The 16,521-nt window shown below is 42.3% G+C and overlaps 1 protein-coding gene across 1 annotated transcript in view; it reads right to left on the minus strand.

Moving 5' to 3' along the window:
* PCLO (piccolo presynaptic cytomatrix protein) overlaps positions 1-16,521 on the minus strand; it is a 171,879-nt gene that overhangs the window by 128,946 nt on the left and 26,412 nt on the right. The gene's annotated exons all lie outside the window — the stretch shown is intronic.

The following is a 16,521-nucleotide window of genomic DNA, read 5'->3' on the forward strand; positions in this document are numbered from 1 at the left end:
CTGATCACAATCCTGTTACCTTTGATTGGAACAATAAACAAGCATTTAGATGGCGAATGAACGATAAACTTTTAAAAGACAACAAGATACAAAAGGAATTACAGGTTTTAATGAAAGACTTTTTTGAAATTAACCTTAATGGGGAAACTTCTTTAAATACAGTTTGGGACGCATTCAAAGCTGTTCTGAGAGGTTTTATGATACAGAAACACTCGGCCTGGAAGAAGACTCAATTGCAATTTACAAACAACATACTTTGGAATTTACAAAATTTGGAGCAGAAATTGGTAATGGTAACACAGGAAGAGGAGAGAAGAGAAATTCAAATACAGATTTCTGCATCTAAACACCAATTAAATTTGGTAATAATGGAGGAAATGAATAAAAATCTGAAACTTGCTAAACAAAAGTATTTTGAATATGCAAATAAACCAGGAAAATTTTTAGCAACACAACTGAAGGACTCATTTCAAAAGAAGATTATAACAAAAATCCAAACTGCTAAAGGACCAGTTTATTCAACTTCAGAAATTCAGAAAGAATTTGTTTCATTTTACTCTAAGTTATATCAGAAAGAAAATACTCCAAAACAGAAAATAGACAAATTTCTAAACTCAATACAGATGAAAGCTTTGTCAATGACCCAGAGAGAATGTATTGAAGCTCCAGTAACAAGGGAAGAAATACAAGAAGCAATACTGAGACAGAAAACGGATAAAACACCTGGACCAGATGGAATTACTGCACTATTTTATAGAACTTTTAGTGACAATTTAGTTGGATTTTTTGGTTCACTTTACAATGCAATTTTGGACGAGGGAACATCCCCGGAGACTTGGTCACACGCATTTATATCACTGATACCCAAAGAAGGAAGAGATCCAGAAAAAACATCTAATTACAGACCTATATCGCTCTTAAATGTGGATTACAAAATTTTTGCTTCGGTTTTGGCATGTAGGATAAAGCAATTTATTAAGGATCTTATACATGAGGACCAAGCAGGTTTTATACCAGGAAGGCAAATAAAAGACAATGTAAGAATTTTACTAGATTCACTGGAATATTATGACCATAATATTCAACAAACTGCGGCTTTTGTATTTTTGGATGCAGAAAAAGCCTTTGATATGGTCTCTTGGAACTTTTTGAAACGGATTTTGGATAAATTGAATTTTGGAGATCGTTTTCAGAAAGGTATATCGGCTATTTATACCTCCCAACAAGCTAAAATTTTGGTTAATGAATCAATGTCAGATAACTGCCAAATCACGAAAGGGACTAGACAGGGATGTCCCTTGTCTCCACTTTTATTTTTGTTGGTGTTGGAACCGCTATGTGTGAAACTAAGAAGTATGGAGGACATCCGCGGGCTAAGAATTAAAAAACATGAATTTAAGCTGAGAGCATTCGCGGATGACCTACTGCTAATTTTGGAAAACCCAACACAGTCAATGAATATACTTCAGGAGACTTTGGATGATTTTGGAAAAGTATCAGGCTTTAAAGTGAATCAAGAAAAAACAAAGATAATATTTAAAAATTTATCGGAAATACAACAACAGGAATTTATATCATATACTGGCTGGGAGAAAGCTAACAAAGTTAAATACCTGGGAATTTGGATCACTGCAAAGAATAAAGATCTGTTAACCAACAACTACCTCAAGTTATGGGGTAAGATTAAAACTGATATGATTATATGGTCAAACAAAAAATTGTCATTAATGGGACGTATCTCAACGATCCAAATGAATGTCTTACCGAGGATGCTCTTCTTATTCCAAAATTTACCAATAATATCACAAACAAAATATTTTGAAACTTGGAGGAAAGACATTTCAAACTTCATCTGGCAAGGAAAAAAACCAAGGACTGCTTATAAATACTTGGTGGATCTAAAAACTAGAGGAGGTTTAGCACTGCCTAACTTTCAACTCTATGCTGAAGCGGTAGCTTTAGTATGGCTAAAAGACTGGATGAATTTGTCAAATGTACGTTTGCTAGACTTGGAAGGTTATAATAACTTAAGTGGATGGCATGGTTATTTGTGGTATGATAAAATTAAATTACAAGCAACATTCCGTAATCATATAATCAGGTCCTCTCTACTTCGTATTTGGATGAGATATAAACACATTTTGGAACCAGAAACACCGATGTGGATATCGCCCCAAGAAATGCTAACTTTGCGCCCACTTAGACCAGACAAATTTATTACTTATCAAGATCTAACTAATTGGGAAGGAAAGAAATGCTCACTAAAAGACTTTCAACTGCTTAAGGATGATTTACAATGGCTTCAATATTACCAAATCAAATCAGTTTTTGTACAAGATGCAAAAAAAGGTTTCTCTAAAGAAAAATCTCCTTTTCAAAGGATTCTACTAGACAATAATACAAAGCTGATTTCTAAAATGTATAATCTCCTTTTAACAATATACTGTGAGCAGGACACGATTAAACCAACTATGATCGATTGGGCTCAAAATGTGGGACATGATATTGTTTTAAATAAATGGGAAAGATTATGGTCTAAAGATTTAAAAGGAATAAAAGCACAGTCAGTGCGAGAAAACATCTATAAAATGATGTATAGATGGTATTTAACACCCAAGAAAATTGCAAAGATTTATAAAACAATGTCCCCTACTTGTTGGAAATGTAACAAAGAAATTGGTTCCTTTTATCACATGTGGTGGACCTGTGACAAAGCCAAAGACTTCTGGGACATGATTTATAACGAATTGAGATTAATACTACAAAAGAATATATCCAAAACACCAGAAATGATGTTATTGAGTATGATTCCAGACGACTTAGCAACACAAAGAACCTTTTTGATATATGCCACAACAGCTGCGAGACTGCTTTATGCAGCGAAATGGAAAGGGCTAGAAACTCCAGAGAAAAAAGACTGGATTGTTAAAATGTTTGAAGTGGCAGAAATGGCAAAACTCACAGCTATTCTAAATGAAGAAAATGACGTTCGGTTTTTGGGGGAATGGGGGGCGTGGATGCATTATTGTGAATATGAGTTAAAATTGGGAAGAATGGAAGAATATTTTCTAATCTGATCCAGAGGATTATTTTTGATTTTTTTTTTATATTGAATAAGCATAATTATATTTACTAACAGATTATGGTTTTTTATATATGGTATTGATATTTTATCAAGATTAGATTACCTATGACGGGAAAAACTTTTTATTAAGAGGCAGATAGAGGTGATGGGGAAGTCAAAAAATTTTCCATTTCTTTTTTTTCTTTTTTCTTTTCTCTTTTTTATTATATGATATGGAATTATAACAACTTTAGGTTAGAATTGAAATTCGATATTGTTATAGATGTTGTCTAATGCAATGGAAAATTTCTATCATAAAACCCAATAAAATTTATATAAAAAAAAAAGAGTGGTGGACTCTAATCTGGAGAAACCAGGTTCGATTCCTCACTCTTCCACATGAAGCCTGCTGGGTGATCTTGGGCCAGTCACAGTTCTCTCAGAACTCTCTCAGGCTATGCAGATGCAGGCAATGGCAAACCACCTCCAAACATCTCTTACCTTGAAAACCCTACAGGGTAGCCATAAATCAGATGGGACTTGACGGCACTTTCCATCACCACATCTACTTAATGGGGGGGGCCCACATTTATAAAGACAATTAAACATGGATTACATTCGTTTCTCAATTTGTGGTGACATTTCCTTGGGGGGGGCACACTTTCCCAAGTATTCTGTGTAGATCTGTGGCTCAGTGAGCATGTGCTGACCTAATACATTTTCCTGAATTTCCCCAACCACTGTGGCATCTGAAAATCTGTCCCATCAACTTGAGTCCACTTTACCTAGTCTAAACTGAAAGGACAAAGTGGCCATTTAACCGCGCATTCCTGAGCAGCGCCGGCATCTGGGCAGCATACGCTGGCGTTTGTGGCCTCAACGTTGGCATGAAGGCCCAGACGCCGGTTGCCAGCCGCTGCCGCAGCAGCACCAGGCCAGGACACTGACAGAACCTTCTGCCGGCATCCGGACGCCAGCAAAGACCACATTGTCATCCTGGGGGGCACTCCCGGAACGTCCTGGCATCCTGGGAGGCATTCCCGGGGCATCACAGCGCCGGCCTGTGGGTGGGGCCACCGTTACAGCTTGGAACGCCCCCTTTTTTGTTGTTGAGATATGCCACCTTTTAGGTGGCGTATCTCAGATTTTTGGCACCGGGCGGAGGTTTCGGCAGGGCCAAAACCTTCTTGGTGTAGTTGGCAGCGCCACTGCGTTGCCTCCTAAGCCCGGTGCAGGCATTTCCCTCAGAAATGCACGGCAAACGTAGCAAGTCTCTCAGTTGCTGACACACACCCTTCACAACATCTGGTTTACTGACTGGTTGCAACATGATACTGTTGAAACACATCTATTTATTTCATTTGTAACTTGCTGGGTGACCTTGGGCCAGTCTCTCTGTCTCAGCCTAATCTGCTTCACAGGTTTGTTGTGAGCATCAATTTGATAAGGGGCAAAGTTGTAAGGCACTTTGGGTCTCCATCATGGAGAAAAGTGGGGTATTAATAAATAAATAAATAAATAAATAAATAATTAAAAAATAAATAACGAAATACACCTACTGAGTCAAAAAGCTCTGATATAGAATTTACACTTCCAATTGGCATATGCAATTGTGACATATGAGCAAAAGCAGCTGTGAAAACTGGGAGAGTATTTTTAAGGGTGGGAGCTACAATGGAGAAAGCACAGGCTCTGGTTGATGTCAGGAGGGCTGCCTGAATCAGGGAATACCCAGGAAGTGCCATCTAAAGGAGGAGATCTTTTAGACGCAGTCAGAGTGAAGCACTTCCATGTCCTATTCATATCAAAAAGAAAATACAGGCATGTGTTTAAATTTCTCAGAATTTCCTTTGCTCTCAAGCATGAGAATGGTCCCATGCTGCCCCCCATCTTGTACTAGTTGAGTATGGTGTGAAAAAAGTAAAACTCAGTTCAAAAATTATTATTTTTTTGCTTGTGCAAGATTTTGAACAAGCTCCTGTATATGTGGAAGCAGGAGAATGGCTTTAGAGAGCCAGTTGGTATAGTGGTTAAGAGTGGTGGTTTGGTGCGGTGGACTCTGATCTGGAGAACCGGGTTTGATTCCCCACTCCTCCACATGAGCGGCAGATGCTAATCTGGTGAACTGGATTTGTTTCCCCACTCCTACAAACGAAGCCCAGCTGGGTGACCTTGGGCCAGTCACACTCTCCCAGTCCCGCCTACCTCACAGGGTGTCTGTTGTGGGGAGGAAAGGGAAGGTGATTGTAAGCCAGTTTGAGTCTCCCTTAAGTGGTAGAGAAATTCGGCATATAAAAGCCAGCTCCTCCTCCTCCTCTTCTTCCTGTTGCAGCACTGTGTGTGTGTAGTATGTACATGCACAGACTAGCACTAGCTGCTCTTTTCCCTTCACTCTTTTTTTTTGATCCAATCCAATATATTTATAACATTTTTCCAGTCCTCCCTTCTATAAAATATACAAAACCCAATATACATGCCACCATATATACTAGTAGTTAAATAAATTAGCGAACAGGAGAGAAACTTGTCACTGACACACACACACACAGAGGGAAGGCGAGTGGGCATTTCTGCTGCTTGTTAATTTCCCCCCTGTCATATCCAGTTATTTATGTAATACCGAACAAACTACAGCTGGCGCAGCGTAGCTGTTAAGTGTTTTAGACTAGGCCTGGGGAGACCTGGGCTCAAATCCCTGCTCTCCATGAAACTCACTAGGTAATCTTAGGCAGTCATTCTCTTTCAGACCAGCCTACCTCACAGGGTTGTTGGGAGGATAAAATAAAGGAGGGCAGAACCATTTATATTGTCATTGGAGGATGCACAGGATAAACATGTAGTAAACTAGTAAAATAAAACTTTTTCTCTGTGTGTTTTGACACTGACAGGTAATTTACTACACTTGTAAACATCTCGTAGTGTGAGGTTGTTTTAAAATAAAAGAAGCAATTAGTTATTTAAAACCCAAAAGAGTATCACTTGCAGTCCATGAAATATTTAGCAAGCCTTGCACTCTCTGTCCTTTTTAACACTTTTAACACACACACACACACACACTGGGGTATTCTTCATGGATATTTGCTGCTGTTTCGACGCTGTTTTGCGTCGGAGGCAATTTTTGGTTATTCACTGCAGAGCCGTGTTTTCCCCCACTGAGCAAAATAAGCCGGTTTAAAAGAGAGGCAATCCAAACCACTTCTGAGCCGTACTTTCCAGTAAAAGAGCATTTTGTTGATCAGATGCCCATGAAGAAATGTTTGCTTCGCTCCCCGGGACGTCTCCTTTCTCCTCCCCCAAGAACGGTGATTGGCTGGGGGAGTTGCCACTCTAACAGCATCGCACCGGCAGGAGGGAGACCCAAAGCAGACTGGCTGCCCCTCTTCAGAAGGGTGATGGGGGTTTTGGCTTGGATTTGCCGCTCTCAGGATGCCCCTCCCCAACACACACACACATAGGATCGCACCGGCTGGAGGGAGACCCAGAGCAGACTGACTGCCTCTCTTCAGAAGGGTGACGGGAGTTTTGGCTTGGATTTACAGCTCTCATGGTCCCACACACACACACACATAGGATCACACTGGCTGGAGGGAGACCCAGAGCAGACTGGCTGCCCCTCTTCAGAAGGGTGACGGGAGTTTTGGCTTGGATTTGCTGCTCTCGGGATGCCCCCCCCCCAACACACACACACACAGGATCATGGGAAGAGTGGGCGGGATTAGGCGGATTTGGAGCGGTGAGTCATGAGCGGCAGCAGACGCAAGCAGTGCAGAGAAGTGCGCTGTTTCTCCCGTGAAAAATTGGGATGGGGGGTGAATCTGCACTGCCATGAAAAAGCTATTTAAATCAGTTTATTATTTGCTCCGATTCGAAACCGAAGCAAAATCCACCGTGAAGAATACCCCACTGTATAACGGATGTCTCAGAACAGACACCTGTCAGAAAAATAATGAATGGACACCAAACACACATGGTTGGAGCAAATAAGGCACAACTGGAACTTGGATCCAACACACTTGGAATTTCATACCAGTTCTCTGGAACTGAACTGAATTTGCCAACATTGACAAGAAGGAAGGATGCTGCGATTGTATCCAGGCAACAATTTTGCTACCGCTTCCTTTTGCAACCATCCCTGCAGTTCCTTTTCTTGTGCTTGAACTGCCGCAATAGTCTTTATCAAGAAGACTGATACTCTCTCCGAGAGGATTCTCAAAGTGGCTTACAATTGCATCCCCTCCTTCTCCCCACAACAGGCACCTTGTGAGGTAGGTGGGGCTGACAGAACTGTGACTGGCCCAAGGTCACCCAGCAGGCTTCAAGTGGAGGAGTGGGGAATCAAACCCAATTCTCCAGATTAAGAGTCCACTGCAACTACCACCTCTACACTACTCTGGCTCTCTCATTACAGGTGTTAACCGGTTTAGCAACGCTAGAGAGACTACGTTGTCACCAATTGCTGCTTAGGGTTGCCAGGTCCCTCTTTGCCACTGGCGGGATATTTGGGGGGGGTGGAGCCTGAGGAAGGTGGGGAGGGACTTCAATGCCATAGAGTCCAAAGCGGCCATTTTCTCCAAGGGAACTAATCTCTGTTGGCTGGAGATCAGTTGTAATAGCAGGAGATCTTTAGCTAGTACCTGGAGGTTGGCAATCCTATTGCTGCTACTATGAATGGTTTCTGCTTTATCTTGGTTACATCTGAATTGCATCTGACCCTGTACTTTCTGCATTTCATGAGCTTTGGACCCTGCAGTTTACAACTCCCCACCCCCCTTCATAGCTTTATATAGAAATATCTCCCACATGGACCCACAAAAGTGCTTGTGACAATAAAAATTTTTCAAGTGCCATAGGATTTTTATTTTTGAAACACCCAGGAAGCAATCCTAAGTAGATCTATTCAGAATCCTATGTAAGTCTATGGAGCTTACTCCCAGGAAAGCAGTCTTAGGAGGGCACTGCCAGTCACTGTGAGAAGCTTGTTTCATGTACTAAGTCCAGACCATTTAGAATATAAACCAAACTAAATGTTTGGCTTGCCTTCCCATCTGCTGCAGTAAGATTTTGTGGTATGACTCAATGAAGGCACTTCTTCGTATGGCTCAGTTTTGCATTACTGGTAGAGTGGAGGGATCTTTGAACAGATGGAATGGCCTTGCTGCACTGTTCTTCCAAGTGGAAATGATGTGGCTATTATTGTCAAGTTAACTTAGCTGCCTGCCAAGTGGTGCTCAGATCTTACATTTCTTATAGAATGGGCAGGTTCTTGTTCCCAAGGGAAAAAAAAACCCCAAAAAAGAAGCTGACAAGCAACTTTATGACTGTCCTTTGGCAGAAAATTAAAAGGGCAGCAAGGAAAGCTGAAGGTTTTAGTATATCAAGGATAAGCCATTCATCTCTCTCAAAACCATTTAATAAGTTCGATGGGTCTGATAATAACGCATCACAAAAATATCACGTCAAATGATTGGCAAATAACAAGATCAAGTTCAATTACATTTTGCTCAGAGTATAATTTCTAGGCCCTGACCTGGATGGCCCAGGCTAGCCTGATCTCGTCAGATCTCAGAAGCTAAGCAGGGTCAGCCCTGGTTAGTATTTGGATGGGAGACCACCAAGGAATACCAGGGTTGCTGTGCTGAGGAAGGCACTGGCAAACCACCTCTGTTAGTCTCTTGCCATGAAAACCCCAAAAGGGGTCGACATAAGTCAGCGGCGACTTGACGGCACTTTACACACACGTAATTTCTAGGGGAGAATATTGGCTTTCTGAAGGAACTTGAGCTAATGCATACAACTAAAGGCTTACCAAAGCAGGCCCAAAAGCTTCATGGCATCCCCCAGCCTTCCACAATATGGGGGCATATTTCCATGGAACTGCAATGAACTTTGACGATTCGCACACCCTTTTGCCCACAAGGGAGCTGAGCAGCCCCTGAACCAATCCTAAATTCCCATGCCCTAGAAAAAAAGAGAGCTGTCCAAGTCTGGATCGAAAAGAGAGGGAACACAATTTGCACTGAAATTCTTCCCATTCCAAGGGGATTCCAAAACAAGAACCGCTAGATACTCCCACCTTCTCTTAAGATCAAGGGCTTTCTTCTACATGCCTCAGGCCAGAAAGCTTCACACGCTATGCTTTATTATTTTTTTGCTAACACAGTACTTCTGATTACAAAAATTGGTAGCAAGTAACTAACTAGAGTTTCTTCCACTTGGGAAGTTTTTCACTGGTTTGACACCCGAACTGGAGCAGTTTTTTGGGGTGGTGGTGGAGGGGAAGCATCCACACAATGTCATCATACATTTGTCCATATTCCAGATTTTAACCCTGCTTTGTTCTGACTTTTCCTGAACCTGGTTTGATGCAATCTTATTGGAAAGACGACATTCGAACATCTCTGCACACTGTATGGACAGGAAGGTCGTCTCACATCCGTGTCTCAGCCCTTCCTTCACGGCTGCTATTTTCCATATCATCCAATAGCTTTTGGGGGGTGGGGGAACTTTTTTTAAAAATGGAAATTGCTTGAGAGTCAGTGTGGTGTAGTGGTTAAGAGCGGTGGTTTGGTGCGTGGACTCTGATCTGGAGAACTGGGTTTGATTCCCCACTCCTCCACATGAGTGGTGGATGCTAATCTGGAGAACCGGATTTGTTTCCCCACTCCTACACATGAAGCCAGCAAGGTGACCTTGGGCTAGTCACACTCTCCCAGTCCCGCCTACCTCACAGGGTGTCTGTTGTGGGGAGGAAAGGGAAGGTGATTGTAAGCCAGTTTGAGTCTCCCTTAAGTGGTAGAGAAATTCGGCATATAAAAGCCAGCTCCTCCTCCTCTTCTTCTTCTTCCTGTTGCAGCACTGTGTGTGTGTAGTATGTACATGCACAGACTAGCACTAGCTGCTCTTTTCCCTTCACTCTTTTTTTTTTTGAGAGGAAGGAAGGTGATTTTAAGCCAGTTTGATTCTTCCTAAAGTGGAAGAGAAAGTCAGCATATAAAAAACCAACTCTTCTTCTTGATCACTATAGTGTTGTAATATAGAGATCTTTTGCCACCAACTCCTTTCATTCTCATCTTTTCAGTTTTTTTAAAGCACCTGGCCCTGTTTGATACGTAAATATAAGAGGAAAGGTGTACATGTTACGTCTTCACACTGAAAAGGGATAAAGAATTACTTTTTGGGGAAAAATGGAAGCAGAATTCAGAACAGCGGTTAGATTGTGACATTAGATTGTCATAGCATTTTGTGCTAGCAATTTTCAAAATGTTGAAAAAGCCCTCTGGTTGGGGGGAGGGGGAAATGGTGGCTACAGGGCTATGGCAAGGAAAGTAACGGGGAAGAAATTGTTGCGCGGATGCCCCATTGGCGCTCTAGATGCCTCCACAGTGAGAGCTACATGGAGAATGATTGCCATGTGGAACCCACCTAACACAACTGTCCAAGCCTTCCATGCTTTACAGCACTGCCCCTCCCTGCCATTCTAAGCCTAACAATGTTCCATTCCTCTCATATTTATGCCACTCTTAGTACCAATGACACACCTCCCTCTTGGAACCAGGGGAAAAAAAATCTCTTCCCCTTCTTTCTTACAAAAGACCAATTCCACATTACACTAGTAGGGTTGCCAACCACCAAGTAATAGCTGGAGATCTTCTGCTATTACAACTGATCTCCAGCTGATAGAGATCAGTTCACCTGGAGAAAATGGCCACTTTGGCAATTGGACTCTATGGCATTGAAGTCCCCTCCCCTCCCCAAGGTTGGGGACCCTTGGCTTAGGCATTAGGACTGGCAATCTTGCTGCTTTCCATATCTATCAGAGGAGGGGGATGCAAATGTAGATTCAGAGGTCTCTGAGGAAGACTCTAGTAAAAAGTATGGCAGCTGAGGGGAGGTGGGCAGGTACATGTCAGTGTGGGAAAATAATCATCTGGAAGAGGGAGGAGCAGAGAGACAGATTTGTGAGTTGACAGAAGTGAAGCATCTTGGGGGAACAGGGCTTTCTCCCTCTCTGTGGATCTGATATGGGTAGCAGACCTGTTGCCCTGCAGGTATACCTCTTGCCTCCACCTATGCCATACTTGTTAACTGGAAAATTAAAACAAATATTGGAATAACGTCCTACAATGGCCTCCCTTGTGTGCTGCAGTGCTGCCCAGAAAATTCCCAGAGTTCAGGGAAGGGGAGAGAGCATTGCTCTTCTAACAATGAAATGAATTCCACATTTAAGACCCTGGGGCTATTTGACAGCCAAGCAAAGAAAAAGAAACAAGCTCATTCCCAGTTGAGCATTGTGTCGTCATCCTGCCATGTGCCTTTACTACCCACAAGGCATTCTTCTTTTAGAATCAGAGCCATTTGCATCGATCACAGCTGAGCACAGAAGCTGTTCTTTCTGCCTCCACACCACAGATTTGCAAACGTTTAGCTCGTGATCACACACAAGCTGGTCAAGTGATGCAAGGTGAATCAAGACCAGTCAGGAAAATATCACTGTCTTCCAAAGACAAAGAACAACGACTGACTGAATGTTGATGCAGAGGCAGCTGTGGCTCAGTGGTAGAGTATCTGCTTGGCAGGCAGAAGGTCCCAGGTTCAATCCCTACCATCTCCAGTTAAACAGAGTAGGCCAGTAGGTGATGTGAAAGACCCTGAGACCCTGGAGAGCTGCTGCCGGTCTGGGTAGACAATACTGACTTTGATGGACCTAGGGTCTGATCAGTATAAGACAGGTTCATGTGTTCACTAGAGCACACGTAAATGGCAGAAGGCCATTACTAGCACATGACAGCTTATGTGCTGGAGAATGAGTCTGTGCTGATATGGCTGATACTATTGGGTCCTGTGAACATGCCATTGCAAAAGAGATGGGGCTGAGATAGTATCAGGGTTTGCTGCCAAAGCTAGTTCCTGGCTTTGCATCTCCTTGGCTTGAGCAGTCCATCACCAGATCACACCCATTGTTGGCCATATTCCTCTTTTGACTGGTTGCTGTTCCTGTTTCCACTGCGCTGGGCTTGCCTTTTGCCATAACCTTGCAAAAAGCCATTTTCTATACTCAAGGGGTGTGTGTGAGAAAGACACAAAGGCAATTGACACATAAGTGCCCTTGCAGTTTCTGCTGCCAGAGACTTAACACAGTTACTCTTCTGGAACTGGTTATGATAGATCTTTTGCTAGGCGGGAAGCTGAGTTTCAAAAAAGACCTCACCTAACTTGTAGAACCAGGAATTGGATATTTAACTTCAGACCACAAACAGCACCATTCCTAGACAACTTTCCTGGGTGACCTTGAGCTAGTTGCCATCTCTTTCATTCTGACCTATCTCACAAGATGTTTGTGATAATCCAATGAGGGAGAAGAGAGCCATGATTTCTCTCCTTAACTCCATGGACAGTGAAATCCCCATCTCAGAGTGATTATGCTGGTGAGGTACAGGGGAAGTAGAAACCATGTAGCATATTCTCATCTGCTGCCCTTACTATGAAGAAATCTGTGGCAAATTTATTTGGCCATGGACTAACAGGCTCTCTGACAACTTGGGAGGCAGGGAGGGCAAGGAAGCTGCTCTTGGATGAAAATTTAAGGATTACCATTGACATCACCAAATTTTGTACTGCCACATCCAAAATTAGAAGCAAATCGCTGGGATGACGTCTTACTACCTATGTACATAATAGCGCCCTCTTAGGATTTTATGTATTTTATACTTTTTATACTTGTATTTATGTATTTTATACTTTTATATTTGGAATTTCTGGTTTTAATTTCTTGGGGATTTTAGACAACTGTTGACGATTCTGTTCTTCTGTATATGACTGGCTATGTGCCATATTAGTAAAAGAAAATCTTCTGAAAATTTCCATGGACAATGTCTTTCTCTCTGTGTGTGTGCGTGTGTATGCGCGCGTGCGCGCGCCATCAAGTCATAGCTGACTTATGGCAACCCCGTAGGGTTTCAAGGGAAGAGACATTCAGAGGTGGTATACCATTGCCTGCCTCTACATAGGCTGAAAGAGTTCTGAGAGAACTGTGACTGGCCCAAGGTCACCCAGCAGGAGTCATGTGGAGGGGTGGGGAATCGAACCCAGCTCTCCAAATTAGAATCCCTCCACCATGGTTCTCTCCCCTCACTTAAGCAAGTTTATACCATACTGTTTTTATAGCAGAAATAAATGCTCGCCATTAGCATTTGTCACAGTCTGTGACCAATACTTAATTGTCCTGATTCACTCTACTGCCTTGAACTGGTTCACAGACCTTGCTGGTCAAGTGTCAAGCTGGGATTTTTTGCTTGTGTATGAGGATGGACTGGATATAGGAACATAGGAGAGGTACCCCAGATGCTGAACTAGATCAGCCCACAGGATGGACTAAAATGATCCCAGAAAAAAAGGGGCATCAGAGTGACACAAATGTATGGTGCCCAGCAGGCAGGTTTTTATCCATAATGTCAAAATTTCCAGAAATGTTACAGCCACCCACTCTTTCTTGTACCACAAGCAGCAGGTGGCATTCTTCCTTGCAAACACTGATTATAGGAGGGAGTGGCTCCAGCTGTCTCTGCAGGTAACCCTGAATTAAGGTTCTGTTTTTTTGGTGGGGGAGGTGTCCTCAAATCCGCTGGACATGCAGAATGATCCCAAGCATGTTTAACAGATCTTACACCTTTTCCAACTCCAGAGTGAGATTGCCCTGCACACCTTCTGAGGGGGAAGTCAAGGAGCTAGACTCCAGAGTGGGGGCTTTGAATCAGCAAACCGAATACCAAGACTAGAGTTGCCAAACCTGTCCCTGATATAGGCAGGAGTTTTGGAACCAGAAATGATATTACCACATCAAGCGATGCTGTAGGATTTTCTAGGAAGTCAATCAATGTAGTGACATCACTTGCAGGTCCTGACCCAAAAGCGATATTGCTGCATCGCATACCATCATTCACCCCTCCACTCAAAAGAGTGAGCATGGGGGGCAAGACGAGGAGTGTGGGGAGGATTTTGTCTACTGATTATATTTGCCATTCTAGTTCAGTTTGGCAGACTTCCTATGCCTTGATGCAACAAGAATCGATCCTTAGATGCATTATTTCCCCAGCTGCCTACTGTGCCGGGGCTTAACGTAAGTAAACAACCAAAACAAATGATGACAGAAGTCATCTTGGGCAATTATGGCTCCCAAAATGACTGCAACAGCCAGTCATTCTGTGTGTGACAAGTGTCACAGCCAATGCTTAAATATTAAAATGAAATGGGCTGCAACTCAAACCAGTCTGTAAGTCACACTTGCTTTCCTGCTAGTCCAAAATGTATAGGATCTGGACATTGTCACCCACAAGTAAACCTCATATGTAAAGAAACCATATCAGGAGTCAGGCGGTGTAGAATTAAAGACAACAGATTTCAAATTCGGATCTTCAGATTACATCACTGAGAACCAACCCCTTGAAGCCACACACTGAACATATATGTTTCTTCAAATTGTGTATATTTATTTTTAAGGGATGAAATATCCAGGTTTCCCACCACCATTTCCTATACAGCTTGAACAACAAAAAATAAAAATAATTAATGTTCTTTCCTTTTGCTGCTTTTAAAAAAAAGATTTTTGGTGGGGGTGGGAACAGTAACTGGTTTGCTTTGCTCACTCTAGTTCCTGATCTTCCTAGCAGGGAGCCCCAGCTTTCCAACCCAACGTGAAATTAATTAAATTGTAATGACTCGTGACTAATCCTCATTTATGTCCCCGGAAAGACACACACTGAGACAAAGAATTCTGTACAAAATGGTCACTCCAGCTCCCTCCTCCTGCAGCTGCCATGTTTTTTTTATTTTGGGTGCTAAAAACAGAACTAGGCAAGCAACCGGAAGGTTCATTACATGGGTTGGTAAACAAAACTCCTCCTTGACAAGTAAATGGGGGGTGGGGGAGAACTTTTGCGAACATCCATGCTAATCCATCCCACATGGCCCTACAGGCATTTGCATCGTATCATTTATTCAGTAATCAGCAATTCATTATCCTTCAGATAAGCTTCCATTTAGATAAATGTACTTATCAGCTCTCTGGCTTAAGCAAACAAACCCACTTCAACTTCTCTAAGAAAGGTTTCAAACATTGGGCACCCAGCTGTTGGGTAAATAAGCATCACCTCACAGAGCCTCATTGATTTTACATCCACTCAGAATCTTGCCCTGGGTTTCTATTTGGAAGGATCCCTCTGGCTACAAGCAGGGGAGAAAGTTGCAGTGGCAGGAAGCGTATACATTTTCCTGCACGTAGCCCGCCACCTATTTGTGCATGCAGAAAAAACCTTGATATGTTCATTGTTTCCCTTTCATTGTTTCCACATTAACAGAATATTCCTGATGGACACCCATTTTGCATCAGATCAAGGAAGGGCTTTTACACATTCTCAGTTTCTTTGCATCTAACTTCTCATTTTTTGCCCCCCCCCCCACCAGTGCTGGACTTGTTTTGCTCTCTCTAGTGGTCAATTCGATATAGCACCAATTTTTATCAGGCGCAAAAAGCTGCTGATTTAACTGCAGGGAGAAATTCTTCGTTTAAAGCTATGTGATGTCGAATCGACCATCAAAGGGAGCAAAATGCACGCAGAACTGAACACACACACCCCTTGAAGAAACAGGAAGTTAGATGTGAAGAAACTGAGAATGCATAAAAACCCGAAGATGTTCCATAGTAAAAACAGAGAAATTCATTTTACAAGGCAACATTTTATTTGCTATGGCAACATTCCCCAAACACAAAATTCTAAAAAGAAGAAAGAGATCGAGCTCTTCTACATGTCCTCTGGTTGAGCAGAACACTCTCTATGGAAAGATGTCATGCTGTAACTAAGAAATAAACACCAAAAACATCCATCATCTTGTCTTGTAATAAGTGACAGGAGAGCAAACATACCTGCCATACTAGATTAGCAGACATGCCCACATCACAAATTACTGCTGTTCACTGTGCCCCCAGTGTTCACTCTCCCTGCTCTGTCTTTGTATCCTTCAAGACTTTACATAGCTACAGTAACTTCTAGCTTTATAAGAAACTGAGAAGCTCATAGATGCAATTCTTCAAAGGAACCAAAAGCTAATTAGAGCCAAGCCTTACAAAGGGAACAAAAAGTAACACAATAATTTGGCAAATTCTGAGCCAAACTAGACCTTACAGTACCCACAGGATTAGTTCATTGTTGTTACAGTAATAGACCAGCACATGTGTAAAATACAGTCTTAAACCGACGCTTACGGTATATAAAATACAATCAATAATCCACGCTAAAAAAATTACATAAACCACAATAGTAAAAATTATGTACATTCGTAATCAAACATGTATCTAGTTAAATATAAGAGACCTACCATATTTTTCGCTCCATAAGACACACTTTTTTCCTCCTCAAAAGTGAGGGGAAATGTCCGTGCGTCTTATGGAGCGAATGCAGGCT

The sequence above is a fragment of the Euleptes europaea genome, chromosome 3 (assembly GCF_029931775.1).
Source record: "Euleptes europaea isolate rEulEur1 chromosome 3, rEulEur1.hap1, whole genome shotgun sequence".
Taxonomy (NCBI): Eukaryota; Metazoa; Chordata; class Lepidosauria; order Squamata; family Sphaerodactylidae; genus Euleptes; species Euleptes europaea.